The sequence below is a fragment of the Triturus cristatus genome, chromosome 6 (genome assembly GCF_964204655.1).
Source record: "Triturus cristatus chromosome 6, aTriCri1.1, whole genome shotgun sequence".
NCBI lineage: Eukaryota > Metazoa > Chordata > Amphibia > Caudata > Salamandridae > Triturus > Triturus cristatus.
Window position 1 is genome coordinate 1,134,241,353 of NC_140589.1, and position 17,545 is coordinate 1,134,258,897.

The following is a 17,545-nucleotide window of genomic DNA, read 5'->3' on the forward strand; positions in this document are numbered from 1 at the left end:
ACATATCAAATCGGGAGTCAATCAGCTATTGCTCACACCTGGTTCGTTAAGCTGGTGTCCTGTAAAATAAATTAACCAGATCTTTTTGCGAAATGTCCGTGATGTAAGTAGGACACACTACAAATTATGTTAAAGTAGAAGCTCTATTGCACAATAGCAATATCAGTAGTCATCCTAATTATGATACTCATCATGGATCCTTCATATTACCAACGTGTGAATGGCAGCCAGGGCAGAAAACAAATGCAGTACTATCTCAAAATCTAACAAGCATTGGCAAAGCCAATCGGTCTCTGCAATGCGAGAGCCATTGGCTTTGTCACTGCCAATGTGTTTCAGCATTGCATGGCCAGATGAAAAGTGTTCCTCAGGCAGATGCAGCACCCAAGCGCCAGCAGCTGATGCACCATTACTCCTTTGTGTAATCACGGGCATACATAAACAAGGCATCCTGAATTAAATTTACCATTTGATAGAGAGCATAACATTATGAAATGTGTCAATTCCCTTTAACAAATAATGCTAAAATTACTTAGCATAATCATGATACTTATTTTGTTAATCTCTCAAGAACAGAATGTACTGTCTGCCTTAGTGCAATTCATACTTGTGGTTTGCATGTTACAAACACTTGCCTCACTGGCGTAATGAAAGTTAAGGGGCCCCCCCTTCAAGGTACATGAAGGGCCCCCCACTCCGTATTTAATATGGAGCTCTCAAGCCGGAGTACGGTGCTGAGGGGGCCCCCTGTTGCTGGGGGACCCCCCACACAGCAGGGACAGCAGGGGCTGTGTTACGCCCCGACTTGCCTGCTGTAGGCACTCAATCCACTGAGCTATCAGATTGGCTAGAAGTATCACAGCTAACAATGATCAAAATGTGGATGTGTAAATTCAGGAATCCTTTAATAAATCTTTTCCCTCTTCCTACTACATGGTGTTTTGTGAGCCACTGTAGTATCTATCATGGTTTGACAAACATGGTATAACCATACCTCCCTTACAGTCAGTGATTGGACTTACAACGACCACCTAGAAGTCAAGGCCATTGGAAGAAAGAGGTAAGCCAGCTCATTAGACCACTGTACTGCTATCACTGGGTCACGTGGCCGGGTCCTGACAGGGCTAACTTGGCATTTGGACGTTGGGAAGTTGGTAAAATAATCCTGTTAATTTGTGTAAAAATAAAGTGTTCTTGCAGTACTTGGATATGTCAGCCTTAGAGTGTTATGCAATAGTATGTTATTTTTTTTAACCACCGTTATTATGGTTCGCATGGGGCTTAGAGACCACGCATGTGCAAAGTGAAAAATCTGAGTAATGTGAATTTACTTGGGTGCTGGCACCAACATTTAGCAAACCTACATCTCAAAGGTGGGGTGCAGTCTGTTGAAAATACCTTAGTTTATAATATTTTGCAATAAGCCTTTTACTGATCATTTGCTTTTAACCTGTAACTCTGCAACTTAACAAACCATGTGCTTATGTACTGTGTGCTGTATTCTAAACCACAAAACGCTTATACAGATGCACTCCAGCGCCTAGGAGTGCATTTGGTGGCATGTGATGCTTTAAAATGCTCATCCAGTGAATTGAATCAAGCCCTTCCCGCAGACTGTTTCATTACTAACCAGCGAGGCCATTATGATGTGTTCTTGTTTTTTTGTGACTATCTCAGGTGTGATGATGGCATGCGTTATATTGTCACACATCCGTCTTGGGGCAATTTATCAGCACCCAGCATGACAACACTGGGCATGTCCTTCAGCACTGTGACAAAACAGGTCACTAGTACAGGAGAAGTATGACTCAATTACCAGGTTGCTTCTTCGGGTGTTGACTTTCAGCCAGGTGTAGATATTTTATTGGATGCTCTGGTAGAGCAGGCATGAGCCACGAAATACACCTCCATTTCACCAGAGAGAACAGACTCCGAGGAAAGAACCCTTGCTGTGTCCGCCTGGAGCCGAGTGCAATGACAAGGTGTCCAGATCATGCCACATCAACTACAGCCGGCAGGAGCTGCCCATCAGTAAGGCACTCTGCTAAAGCAGTTTTGGAGTAAGTGTGCGAGGGTGAGTGTGCATCATGATTGTGGCACAATTGTTTTGTTTTGCAAAAGTGAAGAGACGAGATTGGCTTGGGCACGATTTGAACCCTTTATATTGTGGTTCATGAAATGTAGTAATGACGATGGATAAAGTAGAGATGTGATGCAGCAATTCTTAGCTGATCCCCAAAGTATATCCCATGGAAAGTCAAGCAAGTTAAAGATTGAGGTGACCTCATCTATTCTGGAATAGAGGAAATTCACAGAGATTGATGGCAACCAGCCTTGGCTAATGCTATATTAATTCTAACATTATTTAGATTTTTCCTGAACATTGCCGACCATTGACGTTCACAGTCAAATTTGTATGCCCATTTCAGTCATCAATGCTTTTGCTAATAATACTGCCCATGTGTTTTGTGAAAATCATTATCACAGGCGTATACTAAATTAAGGTTTTGATCTTCACATTTTGTGATACGAAGAAACGTTTTGACATTACGAAGTTGAAGTTTGCCAACTTCTCGCAATTTCCCTAGCAAGTGAAATTTACAGCTAGAAAAAGATTGAGGTTGAAGTTTACTGTTTTCAGGAGAGCTCTACCACAAAATAATGATTTAGCATATATTTTTCCCCACAAATAAATTTATTCAAGTTTATTTTTAATTATATATATTTTTTTTAAATCTCCAACTTCATAACCTTGCCTGAAGCGCCGAGCTTTTGACAAGTCACAAACTTGACGGGGGCACACTATGTTAATTTTTCACACCCACTGGCGAAACTAATGTGTTACATTTAAATTACCTGTATGAAGCCACCTGTTTACTGAAAAATCTATTAAATATTAGTTCTGAATGTTCACATGACATTCCAAAATGTTTGTGGAATATTGATGTAAGATAGCGAACAGGCAAACAATAGCACGCAACATATAAAGGGTACAGTAGACCGAATTTGACATTTTCTATAAAAAGACCAATTTTTAACTCATTTTGGAATTGCTGTAAGGGTTTATTAACTATACCCATATTACAACATCAGTGCTGAATCAATTTCTCAGTAACTGTCGCCAAAGCCAATGAACAAATGACTACAGAGTCTTACACATACTGATTTGAATGTGAATTAACAGTGCAGCCTAATTCTTAATTGATTTAATCATGACTGTTGCTTCAGTGACACAGCAATGCTATTACCTAACCCAGGAAAACGCGTAGTTGGGGATATAATAATAATAGGAAGGCCTATTAGTGAGATGGTGGAGGCAGATCATAAGGTGCTTATTGTGGTAACCAGTGTTTTGCATACTAGTCGAGAGTCTCAAAGAGCTAGTTTATGGATGTAACCAAACCACCTCAGAATGAGCATTAGCACATATACTCCAGTTCTCAGCTGGTGGACAAAAGGTGAACCCTATTCATTTAATTGAAAGAAACACACGATTTTGTATGAAATAAATCAGGATTTCATACATAAAGAAACCCGTATCAGGGAGGGAAGGAAGGATGGACTGCAATTTGATTTATTGTCAGGGTTGGTTGAACAGCTTACCTAGAAAGAAAGAAAACAGTCTGCAAGAACCAGGTAATTCATGGTGTATTGAAGCCTTGCCAATATACAGCTGTGACAAAATAGTAGATTGTGTAAGAACAACGGAAAGGAGGAAGAGGAACCATAATGTTGCAGATTTAGACCTGCTTTTTAAACAAAATTTTATTGAACGTAATGTCTCTATCCTTTTCAAGTTTTGCCATCCACTAGTCAATTATTGTGAAAATTAAGAAAGTGAATAGAAGACTGCAGTATTATGAAGAGTACTAGCTCCATGTCCAACTGATAAAACAGGTAATATTTTTTTTAGGTGTGCAATTGTACATTTATTCAGTACAGTGCAGCGGAGTACAGACTGCTCCAATACAAAGAGACACAATATAGTTGAAGGAACAATAAAAGAAGTACAAGAGACTCCATATATTGTTAGAGAAAGGATGAGTGAGTGAGATGGTAGGCCGCCGTGGCAATTAAATCAGAAATGGTTACTACACTTTGTTTTAAGTGCCTCCTTTTAGCTAAACGGTTTTGTATTGTAACATTTATATAGCACTAAGACTAAGTGGGGCACCGAAGAGCTTGCCAACATGGATAGCATGATACATCATGTAAAGTGTAGTTGAAACTGTGGTCTGCTTTGATCCTATGCGGAAGGGTTTACATGTTGCGTGTGAGAATCACAGAGGTGTGGCTGTCGTGTTATGGGACCCAGCAATTAGCACTGTGATGGATAAAGATATGAGAGAGAGAGGGAGAGATGCCCAGTTCATGGTTTTCACTAAGCTAGCAACTTTGAACCGCTCTGCAGGCCCCTTTATGGTAATACCCATTATCACAGTTCAGCTAGCTAGTTACTGCACTGGGATGTCCATTCTGAGATATTCCATTTAAAGTTTATGGTCCTAAACAGACACAGGTTGAAGGAAGACATGGCGGAGAGATCTGCTGGTATGGACTCTGGTAATTTTATTCCAATTGTCGTTGTGAGATACCTGGTTAATGTCGAACTTTTAGAATGACCAATGACAAAATAGGACTTGTCAAATTATTTGAACATAAAGGTCAAAACCCATTTTTAGCCAACATCCTGCAACGTACTGTAGGAAACATGGAGAAATTAGACAGTTTCTACAAATTCTTTCCTGAGTTCTGCAATGCCAACACACTAGCTCTTCATTGGAAATGCACCAGGGTGCTTTTTCAAAGGAAGACAGTAATAATTTAATATAGAGACTAAAGGGAGGAAGCTTTGATTTTTGCAAACAATAATTTTACCTTGCAACTGCTAACAAATTTATAAGATTACATTTCAAAGTTTTGATAGCTTTGAAGTCAGACCATTTAAATCATTTATGGTAAAGAATGACCACACAATCTGAAGAAATGTCACGCTCCCGATTCTTGAATCCACATTTTTGTTCCCAAACGAAGAACTTACTTGGCGTAACTACTTTAATACCTGCTTATCATAAGATGATGGAGAACTTCTCTGCCCAATGCTAAGTGAGACCAGAGCTTTAAGATGTAATAAAAGATCTGGAAACAAATAGGAAACAGACTCTGAAATGAAGGTGCCACCATTAACAGCAGCACAGTAAACCTGGACTTTTACACTTCATGAACTGCTTGCAACTCGTATGCTGTATCCTACCTGCCTGAGCAGTTTTTAGAACTGCAGTATATGCTTCTCTAAAAGTAGGCACTTATCCCGAGAGTTACGCCTCTCAAAAACTGTAACCTTTAATGCCCTTTGTACATTCCAGCCGACCTCCTAAGAGCCATCCAACTCTTGCACCAGGATACAGGGGTCAGGATTAAGGTCGGGGACGGCTCAAGACTATCCCCACCTAATTCCAACGGGAAAAGGCTTAAAACAGGGCTGTGTCCTGGCCCCGACACTTTTCAACTTATTTTTATCCGACCTTCCAGAAACTGTAAATAAGGTCAATTCTCATGCACCCAAAGTAACCGGCCTTTTTCTGTCAAATCTTCTTTACGCCGACGACGTGGTCCTTCTGAGCAAAACTAAGATCGGAATGCAAAGGCTCCTGGACGCCACTCTTGAATACTCAAACAAGAACGAGCTTGTGATCAACAACAAGAAGACCAAAATCCTGGCGGTTCGTCCAGGGAAAGCCAAGACTTTGTCCTGGACCATGAATAAGGAAAGCATCGTCGATTCAAACTGCCATAAGTACCTTGGAGTCATATACAATAATAACGACAAATTCAAATCCCACTTAGAAGAACAAAAAAGGAAGGGCGCTGCACTCGCCTTTGCAATTGGCTTAATTCAAAAGAAACTACAAGGTCTAACTCTTGCACCTATCTTACAGGTCGCACAGGCGAAAATCATCCCTACCCTAACCTACGGCAGCGAAGTCCTCAAAGGACTAGACAGCTGCCAACTGGATAAAATAATCTCAAAGATCTACAGATCAGTGTTCAAGTTACCAACCTATACATCACCGGCACAAATCAGGCTGGAACTTGGAATTTGCCAGCAACCACTTGCCAGAGCTATGACCTTCCTCGTGTGCTGCCACAAACTAAGGTCATCTAAGGAGGGAAGTCTAGGCAAGCACCTGTGGGCCAGTCTCGACACAAACACATGGCAAGCAGGTCACAATTATTTGGTAAAAGGCTTAACAACTCTAGGCCTAAACGATCTCTGGAGCACGCACATAAGCCAGAAGGAATTCAAACGGCTAGCGAAAATCAGTACAAAACAACTTTCAACGGTGGAAGACAAGGCTCGCCTAGCCAAAAGAAGTCACGGGTGGCTGACGCTGCAATCCTATGCCTCGTCGACCCCACAGCAGTACTTAACCGTACCCTTTACTGCACTATGCTTTTTAAGATGGAGACTAGGTGTCATTAACTTGCTGGTTCACTCGCCAAAATGGAAAAGAGAGCATGGACGAGACCTCTGCCGACTTTGTGGCGACTATAAAGAAGACATTATACACATTATATGTCTATGCCCAAAATTACTGACTAAAAGACGGGCCCTCCTTAAGCATCACTGGAACACAAAAACGATCAGAACCTGTAGAGCAGCAGTCTTGGCCTGCTTTGATCCTAAGAACACTAAATTAAACTGTGCCCTTTTAAGGTACATGGCTCACGCAGAGAAAAAACTCAGTGAGGGACCCCCAGTCAGGGATCCATCGTCGGCATAACGTTTGGCAGGCTCCATCCGACACCCCTACTTTTACTGGACTAAATTAGTTCTATCTTTAAATGAATTTTTGACATTTTTAACTTTGTACTTGCAATGGTTTTCTTAATCACGCAATAAAGTATTATTATTATTATTATTATTATTAAATACATCCTGGGTGAATCACTGCAGACTCATCTGTCTTAGGCAATGGCCATCTACACCTGCTTACCGGCTTGAAAATGCAAGTTGTTAAAATAACAAACGTCTGACCTCAAAGTCATCCAAAGTCCTTCTTCCAAAGCTGGGAAGAAATTCAGGGGGACTGGTGATGTGCAGCATGAAGAAATTTCACTAGCTAGCTATGTTGCCAGAGCCACCTTTGAGGCTCTCTACCCCACCCAAATAAGTAGCCGTGAAAAGGGATTCAGGGTGATAGTTTACTACAATTATCTTAAAGCACAGATGTCTTTTTCAAATGTATTTGCAGCCTGAGCTTCAATGAATGAAGAAAAATCAAGTAATGCTCCACATTATGTTGGATTAGAGGGCACCAAGCTAAGGGCTTTTCCAGTTTGTGTTTTGAATCCCGGTGCTGGGATCTCTGCCAGGTTATCTATTAGGATACAAATCACCAGGGCGGCGGCGAAGCCAAAAGCTAAGTCGAAGCCACCAGCTACGAACTCTAGCAAAATCACACTACATCACAGGTGGTAATGTGCAAGGCAGGTAAACTCTTATCTGCTTTTCAAGTTTTAACTGGAAGGAAACTGCAGTGTTCAAGCAAAGGATATACAGGTTAGCAGGCAGGCAAAAGTCAAAGATCCCAGTCTCCAGATGTCCACTACAAGGGAGGAAATGGAGTTTCACAGACCCCTAATGAGAGCAGCTGCACCAGTTTAGAGAGAGACGGAATTTCTCACATTATTGAAACAAACTGTAGCAAGGCCTGCTAATTCTAGCATAAAGTATCTCTACATACCAATACAGCAGCAAAGTATTCATAAGGGCTTGCAGGCAAGGGCTTTAAGATCCCTAATGAAAGGATCACATCTGCAAAGTAGGAGGTATCAACTGAGGATTTTGATGCACTGATGCAGTGCGTGTATCTGTGGAAAAGGTTGATGTTCCTCTTTCTCCATCCTCAAATGACTATTATACCGACAGGTGAATTTCTTTGTTGGAAATGTCAAGGATAGAAATAAGGAGATGTTTGAAACAAATCCAGGTGTGAACAAGAAACAGGCTGCTGAAGTTGACACTTTTGACAAGCATTGGGTGTTAGGATGACAGGTTTCCCTGTTTCTCAGAATATGGTCAAGTAATTCAATCATAAAAAATAAAAAAAACGTATCTTGTAGGACTTGCTATGAACAAGATCAATTTAAAATGTGGAAAGCGGTCTAATGTAGGGATACTCTCCAGTGTTATAAGCTACACATGTTACAAAGATAGTCCACTAAGTGTGAACCTAATGCTGTATCAAACAATGAATTGAAACAATACTGATCAGAAGTAAACTAAGGTGTTCCACTAACTACATAAAAGGTGCAGTGACACAGTGCTTGTGAAAAGGTGAATACTAAAGTTGAGGTGCCATAAAGTACGAATTGAATCAAAGGATATTGGTGTATATAATAAACCCATAAGCACAGATTGTGTCACTCTTTACTTGGAATGCCAAATTCAGGTCTTTTAAACAATACTGATGGCATTTCGACCTGTAAATAACCCGGGTCATTATCAGGGCCAAAAAGATGGATGCACCTTCTTGGGCGTTCTGATTGCAGACAACTGATTGATTCAATCTTAAAGATATAAATTGATGGGAGTCACTAGGGGCTACATAATTAATGGAGAGAACACCATAAATACATCAGTGTTTTACAATTAATAGAAAAAAAGTGGTAATTACTTCTTCTTTTCACAAAAGGTGTGTGCTATCTGGGTAATAATTCACAACAGCTGTGCGCTTGTGTTTGAAAGGATAAATGAGTTATGAAAAACTGAGGTCATTACCCCTAATTCGGTAGATGCAAAATACAAAAGCACATGGGCATGGGTGAACGGGTTCTTTAAGGATGGAAGGAGGAACAGAAAAACAGGACTGTCAAAAGAAAATATGACGAGCTTCAGCAGAAGATAAAAAAAAGAACTTGGGGCTTTTTAAAGGTAAGAAATGTGTTAGGCCAAGCAAAGTTCCACTGCAGTTATTGTGGTCCTCAAACACCATCTCACTGCAACCCTCCCAGCATATCTGAAAAATTTGTAATCTAGGAGAGTTATCACTCAGCGCCTCAAGGTCCACGGTAGAAGTCCTGAAAACAAAAAAACACAAAGTGGGTAGAGGAGCGATTATTCAGGTAGATCTGAGCGAAATTTTACATTAATTCATTTTCTAGCATTATCCAGCTATCAAGAAATGATGCAAGTTGAACCGTTTTGTGGCCTCATCCTGGGTATGAGACATTAGGTAAATGCTGCAATACAATCCATCTGTCTTGAATTAACTGATTTGGACTCTGGCCTGTTAAAGTCTACCACATTATCTAAATCGTAAACAATTAAAATGTTGCATTAGACCCACTTTATAGATCATCAGAAGGGTCCCAAACACATATGTGGTAATGTCCAGAGGTAAGTCTCACAGCATACAATTGAAGCTGCCCTCGCTAATGGGCTGAACAAGCCAGAAAAATTCTGTTGTTGCATGGGTACTCCCTAACGAGGCCAGGCGGCCTGGTAATTTAGCTGGAGCTTCCTTTTAGTGGTGTGGCTAAGACTGATATGCAAATACAAAGTAGGTGTCACTAGCGGGACTGTAAGCACAAAACCAAGAGAACAAATGGAATGCTGACCAAAGCAACTACCCGTGGCTCGGGACACAGGGAAGGTGACGTGCCTGTGTTTCTTCTGTGCGAATATCATCATGAAAGATGTAAACTTGGTGGCCGCCATGCAGAAACTTACTGGATAGGTCTCAGCGCTCAGGTGCTGGCAGCTCATTATAGTTTACTGCGCTGCGCGGTGAGGCTGTTTGCTTTTAAAATTCCAGTTTTTCATTTCTGTTTGCTATTGTTTGCTTGACCCTGCTTTTAAAATAGAGGTATTTACTGGGCTCTCCCTTTACCTGCACACTAAATTGTGAAGCTCCGCTGCTCGAGCGGACCCGGTTCTGGGGTGGTCGGGGGTCCCCCGAGTTGGTTGAACGGCCGCCATTTTGGGAAGGGCATTGACGCTCTTTGAGCGCCATCTTGTGTGTCCTGGTGGTGCGCTTTGACCCTCACCTGGAGGCACTATTTAAATCAGTCCCCAGAGCGTAGCGGGATCGCGTAGCGGGTCGGCCTTCGCTTTGCCTGAGTCTTGCCAGAGTCCTGCCCGTCTGCGTCCGTCAGCGTCTCGGAAGCGGCGGTAGGCTCTGGTGGTATTTTGTTCTTAGGCAAGATGATTTGTTATTCTGCCAGGGAACTTTTCACATTGCGGAAATGTTCCTGTACATGCCGATCCGTGTTCCCGGGACGTTATAGGGGTAAGCGGCTTTGCCCAGGGTGTGGTTGGGTGCCTAATTATGCCCCCGTTTCCTCACAAGGGAGAGATGAGGATCGAGTGAGACATCTTTTCCTATTGCTCAATACTAGATCGGTAGGCAAGCATGCTCTGGAGATCTTTGATCTCCTTGTGAAAGAAAAGCCACTCTGCCTGCTGCTGACCGAAACCTGGTTGGGGGAGCGGTCTAATCCGGATATCATGGCAGCGATTCCCCCGGATTATAACATCTTCCGGCAAGATAGAGCCAAAGGCAGGGGTGGGGGGGGGGGTAGCGGTGGTAGTGAACAAAGCAGTTTCCTGCTCTATTCTTCCTCTTAACGTCATCGCAGGATCTGAATCCCTTGCTTTTACCATCAGACTGTCCCCGCAGCAAGCCCTGAAAGGGCTGTTGGTGTATAGATCCCCTGGCCCAGTTGGATCCTTTTTTGACGATCTCCAGGCCGCCACTGATGAGCTGGTCTTGAGTGCGCAGCACTCTCTTCTGGCAGGAGACTTTAACGTCCATATGGATGTTGCCGGTGATTCGGATGCCAATAAACTGCAGGATATCACGGCTTCTCTGGGCCTTGCCCCTTTTCTCACAGGTCCTACTCATGATAAAGGACACACCTTGGACCAGGTCTTCTCTTCAATCCCTCTCTTTGATATCGAGCTCCTTCCGGTGCTTTGGACTGACCATAGGCTGGCCAGATTCTCGATATTAGCCAGCAAGAAACCCCCTTGTAGTGGGCCGAGACAGCATGGCACGGCGCGGAGGGCTCTGCATAGAGTTACACCTGAGATGTTAAGTCAGGCGGCCGAGGACCATCCGTGCCCTATATCAGGCAACTTGGAGCAGGACGTTTAGTCCCTACAGGGATGGTTGACGGAGAGGTTGGATGATCTTGCCCCAGTTATGGCCCCGAGAAATATGATCAAGAGGGTCTCGGCCCCCTGGTTCACTGAGGCACTGCTGGCCACTCGTCGCCAATGCAAGGTGGCAGAAAGGGCGTGGCGCCTCCATTATGATCTGGAGGCCAGAGCGGCCTATAGGTCAAGGGTTAAAGCCTACCACTGTGATATTCTCCGTGAAAAAAAGGTTTTCTTGGCCAGGAGGATTGAGGCCGCCTCAAACTCATGCAAGGAGATCTTTGCGGTAGTTAGGGAGTTTATGGCCCCCAGATCCAACCTGCCCCAAGGGGTTCCATCTGAGTTGTGGGTCTGTAACCTGGCCAGATTTTTCACGGATAAGATTAAGTCCATTCAGGACTCTTTCGCAGTGGGCTCAGCCGTGGTGCATGTGAGCGTGGTGGTGGGACCGGTGTGGCGGCCTTCACAGGCTGTGGTCCTCGCAGAGTTTCCACCTATTTCCACCGATGCTTCCTTGGCGCTTCTGGCCAATCTTAAGTCGGGTTCGCCATTAGATCCTTGCCCGGCCAAATTTTTGGCTAAGATGGCGACTGTGGTCAACCCTGTGGTCAACCCACTTGTGAATTTGTCTGTGAGGGAGGGGCAGGTTCCATCGCCCTGGAAAAGGGCGATGGTGATCCCCCTCCTCAAGAAGCCTGGGCTGGAATCGGAGGTATTGGCCAATTACAGGCCGATCTCCCTCCTTCCGGCGCTGGCCAAGATCACGGAGAAGCATGTGCACGGCGTTCTTTCCAGCTTTCTTGAGTCCAGTGATCTGCTACACCCTTCACAGTCCGGTTTCCGTCCTAATTTAAGTACGGAGATGGCACTGTTGGAGGTGTCTGAGATCATTAGGGAGACGCTGGACTCTGGAGGTCGCGCTATGCTTGTCATGCTCGATCTCTCGGCGGCCTTTGACACCGTCCCCAACGAGATGCTTCTCGCCAGACTTTATGACATCGGTCTGAGGGGGGACGGTGTTGGATTGGTTTTCATCTTTCCTGGAGGGCCGCCGACAAACGGTCTGGGCCTCTCCGAGCTCCGCCGAGATGCCGCCATTGGGAGTCGGTGTTCCGCAGGGATCTGTGTTGAGCCCGACTCTCTTTAACATCTTTATGACACCTCTGGCGGCACTGGAGTCTTCTGGGGCCCAGATCGTTTCCTACGCCGATGACACGCAGCTGCTTTTCGCGTGTGGGAAGGATCAGGCTTTTGATGGGGAGAACATCCGGGGCTGCTTGGAGTCGGTCTTTAGCTGGTTCCAGTCGAATGGCCTTAAGGCCAATTCAGATAAATCGGAGGTGTTGTTTTTTGGCTGCTCCCTCGACCCCGATTGGTGGGCCTGGTGGCCGTCGGATATGTGTCCACCCTGCCCTGGCTTCGCTGGTGGCAAAGAATTTGGGTGTAAAGATGGATAATAGCCTGACACTGGTGCCACATGTTCGTGGTCTAACGGGCACTTGCTTCGGGCTACTCAAGATACTCCGGAGGTTTTTGCCTCTGCTCTCGGAAGAGCACAGAAAGATCACTGTACAGGCCTTGGTTGGTTCCAGATTGGACTATGCTAATGTCCTGTACAGTGGTCTCCCGGACTATCTTGTTCAGCGGCTGCAGGCTGTGCAGAACGCTGCAGCTCGCGCTATTTTTGGCCTCCATAGGCGAGTTGGAGCCTCCGGTTTGTTGCAGTCGCTTCATTGGCTGCCCATCCGGAAGCGGATCATGTTTAAAGTTCTGACGCTGGCGCATAAAGCGCTTTTTGGCGTGGGCGCGAAATGCCTCCAACGCAGGCTCGCCTTCTACCGCCCTGCCAGATCCTTGCGATCCGAATCTCTGTTCTTGGCTGTGGTTCCTCAATTAGGAAGGCACGCTCTGGAGGGTGCTCCTTTAGTCTGAGGGCCCCTCAGTTGTGGAACAGCCTCCCTTTGGCCCTACGGTCCTCTATTAATCTGCTTCACTTTAGGAAGAGCCTGAAGACCTGGCTTTTTAACCTTTAGTATTTCTGCTGTTCTTTTTTTTCAGTTGTTCGCTGTATGGTGTTATGTTTTTTATTCTGAGCTGCCTCGATAAAGCGCCGGGACACTCCTTTGGAGTAGCCGTGCGCTATAAAAATAAATGTATAACATAACATAACAAACATACATATTGTGGCAGTTAATTAGTCTTGAAGCAAATATTTCCTATTTCATCGGAAGAACGGAGTAAGCCTTCCTGGAACAGAACACCCTTGTCTGTGCATGCTGGTATTAATGAAAGGATACATTTTCACTAGGTGAAAAACTCTGTGGATCACACAGTGGAGCCTTTGTAAAACAGTACTGCCCAAAAAAGTATCAAGGATTTGTATGCAAGATTTTTGTGTGATGCTAATATGGAATATACAAGTGCAGACAGAAGGCACAACTCCTAAATGGTTTGTATTCTCAACTGAATCAAGCTGCAAGAGATGCTGTGAGAAAATTGGCTGATAAAGTCAGTGTTTAAGGAAAATATCTTATTAATCACCAGGCTTAATTAACATGTGTAACCAACAGCTGAAAAAGAAGGGATATATAAGGAGAGGAACAGAGCGGATTCATTTTCAGTCTGACATGGTAAGCAGATGTAAGAAAAGAATCTTCATAGAGGTATTTCAGCCACTTACAAAATCAGTAACAAAAGGGACCCTAAATTAATTCAATCAACTTCATCAATTAAGTCTGGAGTATCCTGGCTTTTATACAGCAGTAACTACAGGTTATCTAGAATATGCTGAAATCAACAGATTACATTTGTTCCCACCAACTGAAGATAAAGTGATGCGTGTAGGCATCTTCCCTGTGACAAGAAAAGGATAGGTTAGAAATGAAAAAAAATGTTTTTTTGTTTTTTTTAACATCACCACATTTGTCTAATGCCCTGAAAAATCAATTGTTTAATTGGATGGGGGAAATCATTTTCAATTAATATTTAACTTCTTATAGGAAATTAAAAAATAAAAAAAATAAAAAAGAAATGTAGTAGCAAGGCTCGGACTTCCAAGTTGGTGCTAACTTTCTTTGTGTATCCCAGGATGGAATTTGGGGAAATGGGAGTGGAATTCCCAGACCCACTTGATTTAACAGGTACAATGTTTAGGAAGTTTAGGCAACGTATCTGCTCTCTTCTAATTCTACACTACAAGAAAGCAGTGCATTGTGAAATATGAAGTTAGACCTTAACTGTCCTTAGATGATAATAAGGACGTTAACAAGAGAATATCTTTTTGCTGGAACTTATGGACTTATAAGTGCTAACCATTCCTTTCTCCTCTGCAGTCATATGCTGAGAGGCACTCCATTACCTTATACATCCACTACGCTGCGACTTAGTTTGGTCCAGCTCATGGAGCCAATAACAGTGTTTGCTCTTAAACCCGACAGCCAGCCGCCCCATTTTGAACATTGCTATCACCTCTGCAGTGATGTTCAGAGTCACTGGACTGATCTGTCTCCCAGAAGCTCAAGAGACAACCCCTTTAAGAAATGTACAGCAACTGTGTGGTACCCTAGGACTTCTGGTTAACATTGGTGTACCAATTTGCTTGCACAAGCTGAGAGATTTCCGAGGGAGATTTCCTGCAGACTCGAAGAAATAATGTTATTAGATTTTAACAACACACAGTGTGCCTGTGGTTTGGTACTGGACATTTCTGTAGTCAATAGATAACTTTTCAAACAGTTTTGAACCTTACATCACAGACTACCCCAAGTTGATAATTTTAAAAGTGTTGTAACAGAAAGGACAAAGTCAAAATGATGGTCCCAAGACCACTGCGTTTTGTGATTGTCAAATGCAAGCAATGTTTTCATTTTCGATGGCTAATGAAGAATTAACACTGCATACCAACAGCAAATATTGGTGGCTATGACCATAATTGTGTGGTGGTAACTGTTCCTAGTGGAATTAACCTTTAGCAACACCCAGCAGATCGCAAAGACAGGCCTTCTAACGACTTCCAATGAAACATTAAATTAGGGCACTGTTGATTTTTTTGGCTCATTGATTTGGAAGTAAATCTAGGCTTCTTACATCAGATAAAATAACTGGTTACACGTGCTCGCATATAACCAGGGCCATTGGAATCATCTGACTCTGCGGTTGTGGCATTTTTCGCAATATTATGGATTTAGCACACCTGCCACATCATCTTCTTTTGTTTCTAGATTAAATGGATCAAACGTTACTAAAAACTGCTACCCCACGTGTTGCGGCTCAGTGACAGGCCTTTTGACATGTAGAGGTAGATCACCTTCCAGATACTGCTTCTGCATTTAGGTATTAAACTTGTATTAGTGATGTGACACATTTGCCTATACAGGGTTAACAATGATAAAAAAAATTACAACGTTTTGAAGTTAAAACTGCTTTAAAATTGTTGCTTTATGTCACTTTTCTTGGAGTTTATTCAACCACATAATTTGGCCCTCCCCAGCTACATACTTCCATTGGCTTTAGAGTGCTAAAGAATAGGGAGATCCATCCTGAAAACCTAACTTTTGAACCAATGAATATTGTTCAACCCAGTCATTCATTCTCAATGTTTCAAAAAGTAATGTGAATAGCCATTGTGGAGTTTATTTTTAGTGTCGGCTGGATATGTGCCACGCAAGCACATGTACAATTGTGTTCAAGAACTACTATGCATACTTTTAAAGTGTGTAATGTCACAAGAAAATGTCCTAAAATGTTAGAACAACTGCTTTTGCTCTTGCTTAAGCACAGGTTTTTCCAGCCAGCTAAGTTCACATTTAAACAGTTTTAGGCCTGACCCCTCGATAAACAAGCATTGGCAAAGTCCACAGTTCTGGCCACAACAACAGTCATGCACAAATGCTGCTGGCATGAGTAAAAGCATTTAAGCCAGCGCTTTTGGGGGGAAGAGAGAGAGAATGGAGTAGTGAGATAAGTGATGCTGCCTTCATTAGCACACTAAGATTAATCGAAAAAAAGCTAAGGCCTTTTAATACTTTGTGGTAGAGAGCTATGCTGACTTTTTTGCGACCAATACAGCTTGTGCATCACTAATTGACCCAGTTCTTGCTGCTTTTTCAATAACACATTCTTTTTCACCTGTGAAAATGTATTGTAACCTGACATCAGAGATTTACAACGGCAGAAGCGACAGGTTCACCTGCAATCTAAATTGCCTGAAGGGAAGTATTCCATGAATACTGTGCTAATGTTAACTACATATCATCTTTCAAATTGATTTTTCATTCTCTGAACTCAATTTAGTTTTATACCATGATGTATTTAATTGTGCACAAGTGGGTGTTTCGGGTAAATAGTGTACTGGCTGCTAACTATTGCAGCAGTAAGGGCAGGAACAACCTGCTGACTGTATTGACGGGAGTGGCTGCGAGCGAGTCACAATAAACAAAAAGATGTGCCAAGGAAGTCGTAATTCAAAGGTGGGTTTCACCATTACAATCAACACAAGTCACACACGCATCAAACTGGATATAAAATAGATAACTATGTAAACGATAATATTGGTAAGGTTTCTTTTTTTTTTTTTTTTTTTACAGAACCATGATTGTCATTGTTAATGCAAGGTTTTCTCGCACATGCCAAACAATGTTCCTGCAAATTATAACGACACATATCATTGTGCAGTCATACTTGATTACCCCAAACTTCGGTTATTCATGGTTTATTAAAAAAAAAAAAAAAAACACAATTATGCAAGGGGGACAAAAGATAGAGGGCGGGAAAGGCGGGGTAAATCGATCAATATAAATCCAGAGAGAGAACCCACCCTATTAGATATATGAAAGGGCCTAAAACATAGGTCCCTAAATCAGGAAACACTAAACTGGAGCTGAAGGCACAGTATAATTATGAAGTACCACCAAACAGGGTTACTAAATAGAAAAATATAAATTTCTTGTTTATTGTGCTTTTTTTATATATACAAAAACAACATCAATTTTTTTCCCAATACTTTTTGTAAATTTTTACACATCAACATATTGGTATAATGAGACAAATATAAATACAATACATAGTATTGGTGTAAACAATTTGCTACATGTCCCACACAACACTCAACTCATGCATACAAACATTCACTCCATCAACATTCCTCTAACACATAGCAGTCAAGATGAAACAACTTCAGCAATGTGATCGTATGGGTGGTTGACTCATGTATCATCCAGGTGGAGAGCCTACGATACTACGAAGTAGAAAATGCCGGAAGTTCAGGCGCCAACGCGCGTTTTGGTATTGGACCCGAACTAGGGTCCCACCTTCATCAGGGCGCAGACTGGTGGGTAGTGGGGGACATAGGCTATACATGCTTTTTTTAAAAAAACGTTTCAC

At 42.8% G+C, this 17,545-nt stretch overlaps 1 protein-coding gene across 1 annotated transcript in view; it reads right to left on the reverse strand.

Moving 5' to 3' along the window:
• PSMB1 (proteasome 20S subunit beta 1) overlaps positions 1-17,545 on the reverse strand; it is a 45,313-nt gene that overhangs the window by 2,428 nt on the left and 25,340 nt on the right. The gene's annotated exons all lie outside the window — the stretch shown is intronic.